Raw genomic sequence first — 12,117 nt, 5'->3', positions numbered from 1 at the left:
GCTATGGAAGGTGATATTGGTCAAGTTCCTCTGTGAAGTCAGATTTATGAGTCAGAATTTTTAAAACCTTGACAGTGGTAACTTTACAGAAAAACATCTAGAGCAAGGAAGATGATTCAGTCTTTGAAAGTACTTCCTAGGTAAGCAGAAGGACCTGGGTTCAAAATCCCCAGAATCTACATAAAAGCTAAATGCATGGTGTGAGTTGTTGTGATCTCAGTGCTCCTAATGAGAGCTGGGAGCCAAAACTCGACACTCTCCAGAAGTCACAAGCCAGTCTAGCCCTGATTATACAGTGGAAAACATCAACAAGATCCTGTCTCAAACATGAGAGATGAGGCTCGACATCTGCGGTTGCCCTCTGACCTCCACACATGTGCTGGCACATGTGTATCCACATTCACACATACAAATGTATGCACACATGTCCATATTCATTCAGTATTAACATATTGACGATAAAACAAATACCAGGATTGCACAGGCAGCTCAAACCAGGGGAAACCAGGGAACTTAACTTCAGTTGAACTCCCATGGATAAAAGAGGATTGGAAAGTGCCACACAGAATCTTTCTCATGCCTGGGAAGAGGCTCTGTTATGTTAGCTACAGACCTCTGCTCTCTCCTTGGGTGCTTGTGTTAGTCCCATTGAAGTATTTCCATCCAAGATGCCCTCATCACAACTTATTTGTGTGTGTGTGTGTGTATGTGTATCTGTCTATGTGTGTGTCTCTTTTTGTGTGTGTATGTGTCTGGTGTGTCTGTGTGTGTGTCTGTATGTTTGTGCTGTATATAAGTTTTCATATGTGCATGTGCACATACATGTGCAGATGTGTGTATATGTGTGAATATCAATGCTGAATATTTTCATCAACATCTCTCCATCTTATCTCTTGAGATAGGGCCTCTCACTGAACTTGGAACTCATCAGTTCAGCTACACAGCCTGGTCAGCACGCCCCAGGTATTTATCCACCTGTGTCTGTCTCTCTAGTACTGGGATTACAGATGTACACCACTGTGCCTGACTTTTATGTAGGTGTTGGGGGATCCAAACATGGATCCTCATGCTTGTGTGTTAGATAGTTTACTGACTTAGTCATTTCCCAAAGCCCAGTCACTGCCTTTTCTTAACCCAAGTTTTTTTAAACTCAGATGATATTCTCCAACTTCAATAACAGCTCATCTGGATATCATAGGGGTATTTCTCAAACCCAACTTCAAGTAAAAATTGGCTGAGGAGTTTTGTTACAGTAGATTGCAGGCTACAACATCATCATGGAATGGGTCTGAACACAGAAGATGGTTCAGATTCTTGTAAAATTTATTTTATTTTTATTTTATTTATGTGAATGAGTGTGTTGCCTGCATGCATGTAAGTGTACCCGTGTCGTGCAATGCCAACAGAAATCAGAAGAGGGTGCTGAATGCCCTGCAACGGGAGTTACAGACAGTTGTTAGCCACCATGTGGGTGTTAGGAATCGAACCCAGGTCCTCTGCAAGAGCAGTCAGTGCTCTTAACCACCGAGCCATCTCTCCAGCCTCCAAGATGCTTGATGAGCCTGGGGATGTATTAGAATCATATGAGAAGCAGAGTCAGTGTCAGGGTGGGGATGGTGATGTATTGGTTTCTTTGATAAAGACTAGCATGAACACATGGTAGCTGTAATTCCCAGCATGGGACCTGCCGGAGACTGAACCTTTCAACATTCCATCTTAGAAGGGGAGGGGCTCATGAGACCCTGATGAACTAGTGGCAGTGATTGCTGAGGGGCGTCATTTCCTTCAGTGCTATAGTGTAGCCTTCAGTGAACTGCTGATACACCATGCTCAGACAGGAACCTTAACTGAACTCAACAAGTTGCACACACAAAGACATGAAAGTAGGAGGCAAAGGTAGTTGAGAAGAAGGGATATAGGAGAGGATGACGGGGGTGGGGATGATCCCACTCCATTATGTACACGTACGAAACTATCATAAAATGAACATGGCAGAAAGAAAGGCGAATTCCATGCGATTCTTCTCTTCTCTCTTCCAGTCTCCCATCCATACTGGAGGACCACTGACATTGTGCTTGCGTTAAAATGCCTTTAACTAATCCCAATTCTCCCACTGGGCCTTGAGGAGATCACTTCACTGGCCTCAGTTTCTGTTTGTGAAGTAAAAGCATTGATCCATTCCACATTGTCAGCTCAGGTTTATTGGGAAAGGAGTTAGCCACACATTTTACGCAGAGGTGCTCTGACCTAACTTCCTTGATGTCATGATTTCAGGTGGTTGTGTAGCTCCCCAGGCGACACTGCTGTGGGACAGTTTTAAGCTGTAGGACTGGCATGCTTGCTTCTTGCCCGGAGCTCTCTATGCACAGTAGCAGTCATCCATGTGATGTGTGAAATTGACTGTGGTGGAACTCCACAGCACTTGGGAGACTGAGGCAGGTAGGTTTTTTTGAGATGGAGGCCAGCCTGGTCTATATGCTGAGTTCCAGGTCAGCTGGGGCTACAAGGAGACCTGTGTAAATAATAATAATAATAGTAATAATAATAATAATAACAATAATAAATAAGCTAATTAAAAATAAAGTTCTTATGAATGAAAAAAATGACCATCCTTGTTTGCTTGTCCTTTGAGAAGTCATAGAGAATGGGAAAGTTGTGTTATTTGATGAGAGATTAAAGCAATGAAGTATTTGTGGTGATTGACTTTTTGTGTCAGTGTGGCTGAGTTAAGGGTTGCCCAGATAGGTAATAAAACAATATCCTGGTTGTGTCTGCCATGGTGTTTCCAGAAGAGATTAGCATTTGAAGATCTGTCCTTACCAGTTCATCAAGGGCCCCAATAGACAAGAAAAGGGTGGAGAAGGTGAATTCTGTCTCTCAGCTGATCTGAGCTGGATGTATTTTTCTGCCTCTCAGGACATTGATGCTACTGGTTTTGAGGCCTTTGGGCTCAGAGCACGGTTTATACCCTCATCCTTAAGACCCACACTGATTTACGGAGCTGGTTTTTCATATCCTCCAGTTTGAAAAATCATGGGGTTCCCCAATCTCAATAAACACAAATCAATTCCCATCTCTGTATCATTCTGTCTATTTGTAGCTCTGTCTGTCATCTAGGAACATTCCATTGGTTCTGTTTCTCTGGGACATCCTCACTAATACAGTACTGTGTAGAATTCTTTAAATCTATTTTAACCCATGGAAGATTCATGAGCAGTATAGTTTTTCCTGACGCCTTTCCCATAGACCTCCTAATTCATATTCTGGTTCTAAATCTATTTAATTTCAGTATATATCATACTAGATCTGCTAGCGTGTGTGTGTGTGTGTGTGTGTGTGTGTGTGTGTGTGTGCTGCATGCACATTTGGAGGGGAGATTTCTTGCTGATTCATAGATGAGTCTCCAGGAGTTGGGGCTGCATCTGGGTCTTGGTATTTTATGAAGCCTTGTCTCCCAGGTTCTTTTCCAGTGAAGGTACCAAGTGTCTCTCATGAGCCAAGTACGAGCACTCAGCTCCGTCACCCTCACACCATCTCTACAAGGTACGTATTGCTAATATTCCGATTTTATAGACTAGGAAAACTGAGATACTTCACCAAAGTTACCCAGAAAATGGCAGGAGGAAGAGTCCCACTCAGGAAACCATGTTCTTTATGACTGTAAAACCTTGCTTCCCACACAGTCGGCGCTTTACAATCTTTGTAATCAAAACTGGCAATGAATCCATGATTTGTCATCACTTTCTAATATTTGGCTACCATGACCTGTTCCAGTGGAGGAAAAATCACTAGGCTTTGACACAGGGTCTCCCTGTAGCCCCAGCTGGCCTGGATCTCACTGTGGAGACCAGGCTGGTCCCAGTCTCACAAAGATCTGCCTGCCTTTCCCTTCAGAGTACTGGGATAAAAGACCTACTCCACCACGCCAGGCCCTGAGAGGAGTTTAATGACATGCACCAGCCATGGGTGAGAGCCTTCTGTGCCTTGGTCCTTACAGATTTGTTCCTCACAAAGCCAGGTCTAGACTGTGAGGTGGTCAACTGGCCCTTTGTCTGAGTACGCCCCAGCTTACAGCTGTGCTAGAGGCCAATGGACTCCTCTGGAGGCCAGTTCATTACAAGGCAACCTCTGGGGTGACTCAGCCTGAATAAAATCCAGTTCTTCTGGTTGTGTTTCCCTGGCCTTCTGCCTGTGGGGAAAGCCAGACCGGCAGGTAGACAGGCCTTGCTCTTCTGTGTGAGGTTCGAGCTGTGTAGCTGCTGCTTGGGGATCTTTTTAGATAGAAAACTCCGTAGTTCTGAGGAGAGAGTGACAGTATGCACTTGTCCTATGTCTTGTGAGTGTTCGTCAGCAGCAGCGCTTAGTTATGAGAAAGTATTCCCTCCTCTTTCTCTTCAGCCCTCTTCTTTGTTAATGATACCATTCCTTGTATGTCCCACTAACTTAAAAGCTCCATATTACAGCCTACTCTCATTTTATAAATTGCGTATTTTTCTTGTTTCTTTACTGTACGCATCATAAAATGTAAAGGTGTTTCTCATACTGAAGAGAATTTTACAATGTGTTAGGCCGAGCTAGGGAAGGCTGGTTAATGCGTGATGGGAAGTGAGGGGTCATTCTGCAGAAGGGACAGCTGAAAGAACTGTGTACCATAAAAGTTAATGAGGAAAAGTCAAGAGTTAGGCGTGTGCTTAGGTGTAAATCTTGATGAACCGTGCATTAATTTCTCTCTTGGGTTTAAGCATCATTCAGTCCAGAGAGCAGCTGTAGACTGAATTCGCTCACCATTATTCAGAAGTTTGCCACTTTTCCTATCAGATATGAGAACTTTGGGTTTGTTGCTCACTTGATATTTTCAAATATAAATCGAGAATTTGTGAGGTTAAGTCTGCTAGAGGGACTCCACTATGGAAGAAATGTTTTAAGTATGGAATAAATGTGTGTCTCTGTCATAATACTACATGTTTAGCGTGTGTGATGGTTTGAATGAGAATGTCCCCCACAGGCTCCAAATATTTGGACCTTTTTGTCCCCAGTTGGTGGTACTGTTTTGGGAGGTCTTAGAAGGTGTGGCCATGCTGGAGGAAGCACATCACTGGGGGCGGGCTTAGAGAATTCTTAAGCCTTGCCTGAGATCTTAAGTCGCTTTCTTGTTTCCTGTGCCTGCTTGAAGATGTGAGACGTTAGCTTCCATTTCTCCTCCAGCCTCCTCTGCCACCATGCCTCCCCACCATGATGGACTCTTGCCTGTTTGGAACCGTAAGCTAAATGAACTCTTCCTTTTATAAGTTCCCTTGGTCATGGTGTTTCTAGCACAGCAATAGAAAAGCAACCAATATATCATGTACAGTATATAACATGTGCAACATGTGCAGTTATGGCATAGATATGATAAGGAAAAAGATCACACTTTCCCAGGTCACCTTTTCTTAAGGCCTCTGCACTGGAGATTTCCCCTCATTGGACTGCATTGCACTGCTCTTCTGTTTAGCTGTGGAGCAAGTCTTCCTCCTCTACTCATTTCCATCACATGTCCCCAAAGAGGATTTCCCTGGTATCCACGCAAAGTATCCACAGAACGTTCTTCATCACATCCACTCTCCATGCCTCCATTGCCCTGCATCAGATAATCTTCTTGTTTATTTGTTCAATAGTTTACAGACCATTTCCACCCTATATAATGTAAACTCTGTAAGAAAGAAACCTTGTCTGTCTGGTTTGCTCCTGTAATCTAGTTCCTTAAAAGTGAGTCACTAGTGTATAGCGGGAAGTTGTTAAATATTTGCTAGAAGGAAATATTTCTTCTAAAAAAAAAAGAAAGAAGGAAAGGAGGGAGGGGGGGAGGGAGGGAGGGAGGGAAGAGAAAGGATCTGAGAGCCCACATCAGGTATTAGATGCTGAATTGTGTAATCAGAGGAAGGTAGCAAAGTGACTTGAATGAGATCTTAAAGATAACTGGGGTGTGGCTTCATAGTAAGAGAAAAACAGAAGCAGATTTTCAAGTTAGAACTTCTGAACAGCCAGTTACACTGGAGAGAGTCTGACTCAGGGCGTTACCCCAATTCAGAAGAGAGGACGTGGAGAGTAACTGGAGATGGTAGAGGTTAGGGGCCCTGGGGAAAGGAACTCAAATCTTGTGTGGAATTGTAGGAACCAGTTTTGAACTGAGAAAAGACCGGAATTAAGAAGCGGACGGAAGGAACAACACAGTGGGTGATGGCTAAATCTCAAGAGAATGGGAAGTGTCCCAGTCACTTCCCCACACGATTTGCAAAGATCATCGCAGGGGAAATTCATTTGGGCCACCCGCTACGGATTTGGTGGAAAGTAAGCTCTCACCACCCATCCTGAGAAGAAACTCCATCGGTATTGTTAACATGGTGAGATAGCTGTCTCTGCCTGTGCAGAGAGGGTAGGAGGCAGCAGGGGAGGGGAGGTGTGGCATGGGTGAGGCTCAAGGGTGTGGGAGGGAGCCTAAGAATGGAAATCAGGATGATGTTCTTTCTGCTGCAAATGGAAGAAAATGTCCAGGATAGAATTATCCTACCCTCTCCAGCTCCTGGCCTCTACTGTGTGTTTCTAAAAATAGGAATATAATATCTTTTAATTATTTGAAAACTGAGAAAAATAGGGAAGGTCTTGAAAGCTTAGAAGCACAGCTCTTGTTGTGAAGAAAAAAGATATTGATCTGCAGTGTAGATGAGGAATTAGAAACGGTTCTCAAATTTTTTTTCAGCTCTTTTGGGAACCGAAGATGACGGTGAAGACTCCCCAACAGTTAAGAGCCATGCTGTTGTTGGGTGGGCTGTTTATCTATTTGTTCATATGTGTGTGTGTATCTGTGGGGTGTGTGCGTGTGTGTGTGTGCACATGCGTGTGCATGTCTGTGTGTGTTCTTGTGGGTATATACACATATTCATGCAGGTGCACATGCATGCGTGTGTATGTGAGTGTGGAGGCTAGAGGTTGACATTAGATGGCCTCCTCAACTGCTCTCTAGCTTACTTTTTGAGGCAGGGTCTCTCACCAGACCTGGAGCGCCTCAGTTCAGCCAGGCTGGCTGGCCATTTAGCTCCAGGGATCCACCAGCTTCCACCCAACCTCCAAAGTACTGGGGTTATAGATGCATGCCACTGTGCCCTGCTTTTTGCACGGATGCTGGGTATCCAAACTCAGGTCCTCAGGCCTGTAAGCTCATGACAGGAGCACTTTCCTAATCAAGTCATCTCCCTAAGCCCCAGCAGGTAGGGTTTAAATATATGGTCCTCCACTTCCAATATCCCACACTATCTTGTATCCACACTTTCCCTGTGATCTTTCATGATAATGCTGCTGGTTCTGGCTTCTAATCCAATCTCTTACCCAAGAAAGAAGCCTCTATCCTTCAATGTGCTTGGTTTTCAGTGCTCTGTGGCCATTGGGTTTCTCAACTGGATTCTGCCCTGCCCTCTACTCCATCTATTTTGGCGGAACCTGGAACCTGACTTCACCCTGGTGTGTCATTTGCTACCTGCATGTGAACTCTCCATGTGAACTCTGACTTTGCTCTTCAGCTGCACTTGGCAGCAGAGCTAGTCATTTGGGCCAAGGAGTCAACCAGCTGTCAGTTCCTCCATGCGTTTCCTTCCAATCCAGCTTAGGCTGCTACCATTCATCCCACAGCTCTCCTGTTCGCTTTGTCACACTCCCCTGGACACACACAGGCCTCTTTTGTCAAGAGTAGCAAATATCACCGTTGTTTCCTGAAACAGCAGAGTCTAACCTTCTTTTCTGCCTTGCAATGAGAAAGAGAAAAATAACCTCTCAAAACCCCATACCATAATAGTATTTTCTCTTTGTGCTCCTCGTTGAACACTTGCTATTCGCACTTTGTTAAAATGAGATTATTTGCTCTAGAGACACAGCATCCCTCAGTGTAGGCAATGCTAAATAAATGTCATTGGTGTCACACGCACACAAATTAGTTGTGTGTTTTTCTGAAGTTATCTGGCCTGGGAACCATTGTGCTGGGTGCCATTGGCATTGATTGTGGGTGTGTAGGTGGAAAACCATGCAGTACCCCCTATTTGGGCCTTGGCAGGTTGGTGGCGTTGTGCACAGGGAGACTGAACCTCATCTGCACGGCTCACTGCTTATCAGCCGCGCACACTGGCTGCCATGCTGTAGGGCAGCAAAGGAAAACAAAACAACAATAAAGGGAGGCCTTTGTCATGGATTAAAAGGGTTTAGAAACATCTGAGCCATGCAGTTTTCCAGTGGACACTGCCAATGACTTCATGACAGAATGCTGGGAAATGTGCTAACTGGGTTAGATAGCACTGGTGGGGCGGCCGACAGTCAGGCTTTTGTTAATGGCCTCTTATCTGTGTGAGTGTGGGGATGCACGGTTCACAGATAAAGTGACCTTTTGCAGAGTGAGAGGAATAAGGTTAATGATATTACGGCTCTGCTGCTGGTGATTGGAGCTCAGGAGATCCCCAAAGACTGTGATTCCTGGGTAAATTCTTCTCTTTCAAGTGCATTTGTCTCGTCTATGTTTGCAACTTTGTTCATTAGGATGTTCATCAGGGGCCCTGAAGGAAGGCGGTGATCTTTGTGCATAAAATAAGTACAATAGTTGCTTACTTAGTGAGCATACTTTAGGGCACAGCGAAGATCTCCCAGGCCTTCAACTCTATACCCAGCGATTCATTCCTGTTTGTTTGCTCATGTGCTTTTCCAAAATTCTTCCTTGAAAAATATTGTTATGTGGACCTCTAAATGTCTTTGGTGCTTTCAAAATAGTTGGAGATATCCATACCTCTTTCTCAATAATTCATAAAATAACTATACAGAATATTAGCAAGACTGTAGAGGACTTGACAACTCAATCAGCTAACTTGATCTAATTAACATTTATAGACAATGATAGTAAGACAAACTCTCTTTTTCAAGACAAATGGACAGTTTACCAAAATAACCATATTCTAGGTCATCAGATACATCTCAATAAATTTAAAAGAATTTAAGTCTTACAGAATATATTCTGTCTTCCAGAATATATTTTTATCACAAGGGAATTTAATTAAAGGTTTTTAATGAGACGACTTCTTCAGACTCACACTGAATTAAGAGTTTCACTTCTGATAGGGCTGGTCTTAGAGCAGAAAGCTGAGTACAATGCTAGGGTCTAGAAACGGTCTTTAAGTTGTGAGTGTCTGAGATTCTGGCAGTAGAACCCTTTTCTATAAGGCTTTGGTCTCTTCATTCAAATGTTCCTAGAAAGGCTATCTCTTTAAATGTTTTGCTTCTAAGAACTGAACCTAGTCATGTGTTCCAGCACTTAAAGCTCTCCAGTTCCTCCATAAAGTCTAGTCTTCTATAAGGTATGTGAGGTTCCTTTAACTCTGGGCCCAGGCACGAGGCTTCACTCTAATGCATCCACCTTGAACCTCATTCTGTGGTCGTCTTGCACACCAAGAATTTTCCTGACTGCATGTGCTTTCTCATTTCCCATTTAGGGTCCCACGTCCTCTGTGGAGGCTGAAGGCTCTCACCTTACCAGTTGCCCCATGCTCTTTTCTTTGTAAGCCTTCCTCTGACTCCTTAAGGATTTAGGAACTCCTTTCCCTTCTTCCCCTCTTTGTGCACCACCTGTTGTACCACCTGTTGCATGACTTTACTGGGGACATGTGATAAGCCCATCTATTCACCCCATGACATCCATGACAGACAAAAGAAATGATTTCACCCACATCTAGCTTAGTGAATGAATGAATTTACTGGGGAGACTTATACACAGCTTAGGGGTTATTTAGAGAAGACTGGGTGATAGCCGCATCACCAAAACCCTGCCCTAGTATGGCTGATATCCGGGAGCTCTCTACACAACCTGCAGACAACTCCCCTGTGGTGGTCTGTTCCCTAGTACGTCATTGTTTACAGCGTATTTATCCTTGCAGAGGGCCCTGTGAATCCTGGGACTTTCTGAGTCTCCTAAACGTAAGTTTTATTTAGCTGCCTGAGCCTTATTCCTGCCTCTCTCTTGGAGAAACTGTTTCGTTCAAATACCCAACAACCACCTTTCTGATCTTCTTGTCAGTATCATACCTAGCTTGAATATCCCTTATCTAAGAAGGTTGAGACATGAAGTTGGAATTGCAGATTTGGGAATATTTGCACACACATAGTGTGAGAACTTGGGACCAAAGTTGGAACATTCATTGAGATTTCAAATGTACCTTACACATGGCCTGAAGATGATTTCATGCAATGCTTTTGGAACACTTGTATTTTAAACATGACCTGTCACATGAGGTCAGGGGTACAAGTTTCACTTGTGGCCTCATGTTGGCATTTGAAAGCTTTCAGATTTTGAAGCATTTCATATTTGGCATTTTCTTACTAGGACTGTCAGCCAATACTGCATCTGCTATTATAACAATCATATTTTCCTAAAATGATTTGTTTTAATTAAAATTAATTCCATGAAAACAAAATGTCTTTGCCATTAACAATCAAAATAACTAAAAACGAAATATAAATGCTAATTAACCTGATCCTTAGCATATGCACTGAAAGTAAGCTAATCATTGAGAAGAATAAACTAACTTCTTGGATTCCTTATGACTTGGTTGAAGGTGAGGATGAGTTTCTTTGGTAATTCTAGGTCTTTGCTTACATTAAACGGATCCCAACTTCAGGCTTATAATCAGAAAAGAAAACGATGTTTAATTACTATTAATTGTATAGGTTGGGGTCTTAGTTGCAAAGAAGAGAATCCAGCATGAGTACTTTACTGCTTTGGTTTTACTTTTTCTGAGACAGGGTCACATTAGGTAGCATAAACTGGCCTCAAACTTCCAATCTTCCTGTCCCAATCTCCCCAGTGCTGGAATTACAGGTGTGCGTCACCATGCCCAGTTTTCAGTTTCGCTGCTGCAGACAACAAAGAATCTATTAAAGAATTTAGAGCAATGCACAGAAGAGTCATAAAGACCAAAAAGTCATATTTTGAGGCTTTGTAGGTGGGAAAAACGCCCAAACACATTGGGAAATCTCTGGAGAAAGACAGCCACCGCTGATGCACAGCTATGACTCAGCCCTGGGCACCAAAGGAAATGACAGTCTTTACTTTTGTGTTTGACAAAAGATCAGTACCCCTTTCCAGCCACTGCTTCTAAGTGTCCCGATTGTTTGAAGCCATTTTTATCCCTGCCAAATTTTCCCAAGTGATTTTGTGTGTGTGGTGTGTGTCTGGTGCACGTGTGTATGCAGGTGTGTGTGCGTGTATGTGTGCGTGCATGTGGAAGCCACAGATCAATGTCAGGTATTTTCCTCTGTTATGTTCTTATTTAATTAATTAATTTATTTATTTATTATTTTGAGAGGGAGTCTCTCACTGAACCTGGAGTTCATCACTCTGGGAAGTTACCCAGCAAGCTCCAGTGAGCCTCCTGTCTCCCCCTTCCTAGCACCAGGATTACAGGCATATAGCACTGTACCTGGATTTTTATGTGGTCCTGGGGATCTGAACTCAGGTCTTCATGCTTTCACAGCATGGTCATTACTGGTCATTTCCCTGTGTTGGGGAACCCTGCTGCTAGGGTTGTAGTCCTCCATGTCCAGATAGCTCTAAGGGGCTTGGTGCTATATGGAAAGACTCCCCTTCTCAGCAGGGGGTCTCCTGCTCTCTGCCTGACTTACCTGGAAAGTGCCACCAAGCACGGATGCCTGACCTTATTTGGAACATGACCTTTGGCATAGTTACCTGGAGTAAAAACTACCCCCAGGTTTTTTCTATATGATAATTATCATTGGCTACTGCCTCCACACTATATTTTCCCTGACCCCCACTGAATAAATGGAGCTGTTTCACTGAGTCTGGAGCTGTTTGCATCACTGAACCTGCCTCCCCAGAAGGGCTTTCTTTCGTCAGTGCTCACTGGCCATCCTGACCCCGTTCATCGCTTCTGCTCCCTTTCTCCTCGTGGAGCAGTGGCCAACAACCGATGAGGAAAGAGAGCAACCCCACATCCCTGCCCCCACCCTAAGTGATTTTTGTCTCAAGAATTTATTCCAAGTGATGTCCAGTTTCTGTTCTATGGAAGGCATCACATTGTTTGGTAATATCCAAGG

Source organism: Nannospalax galili, unplaced genomic scaffold (assembly GCF_000622305.1).
Source record: "Nannospalax galili isolate Female #2095 unplaced genomic scaffold, S.galili_v1.0 scaffold1083, whole genome shotgun sequence".
NCBI classification, from domain to species: domain Eukaryota; kingdom Metazoa; phylum Chordata; class Mammalia; order Rodentia; family Spalacidae; genus Nannospalax; species Nannospalax galili.
The sequence above is the reverse complement of the archived record's forward strand: the minus strand, read 5'-3'. Positions refer to the sequence as shown.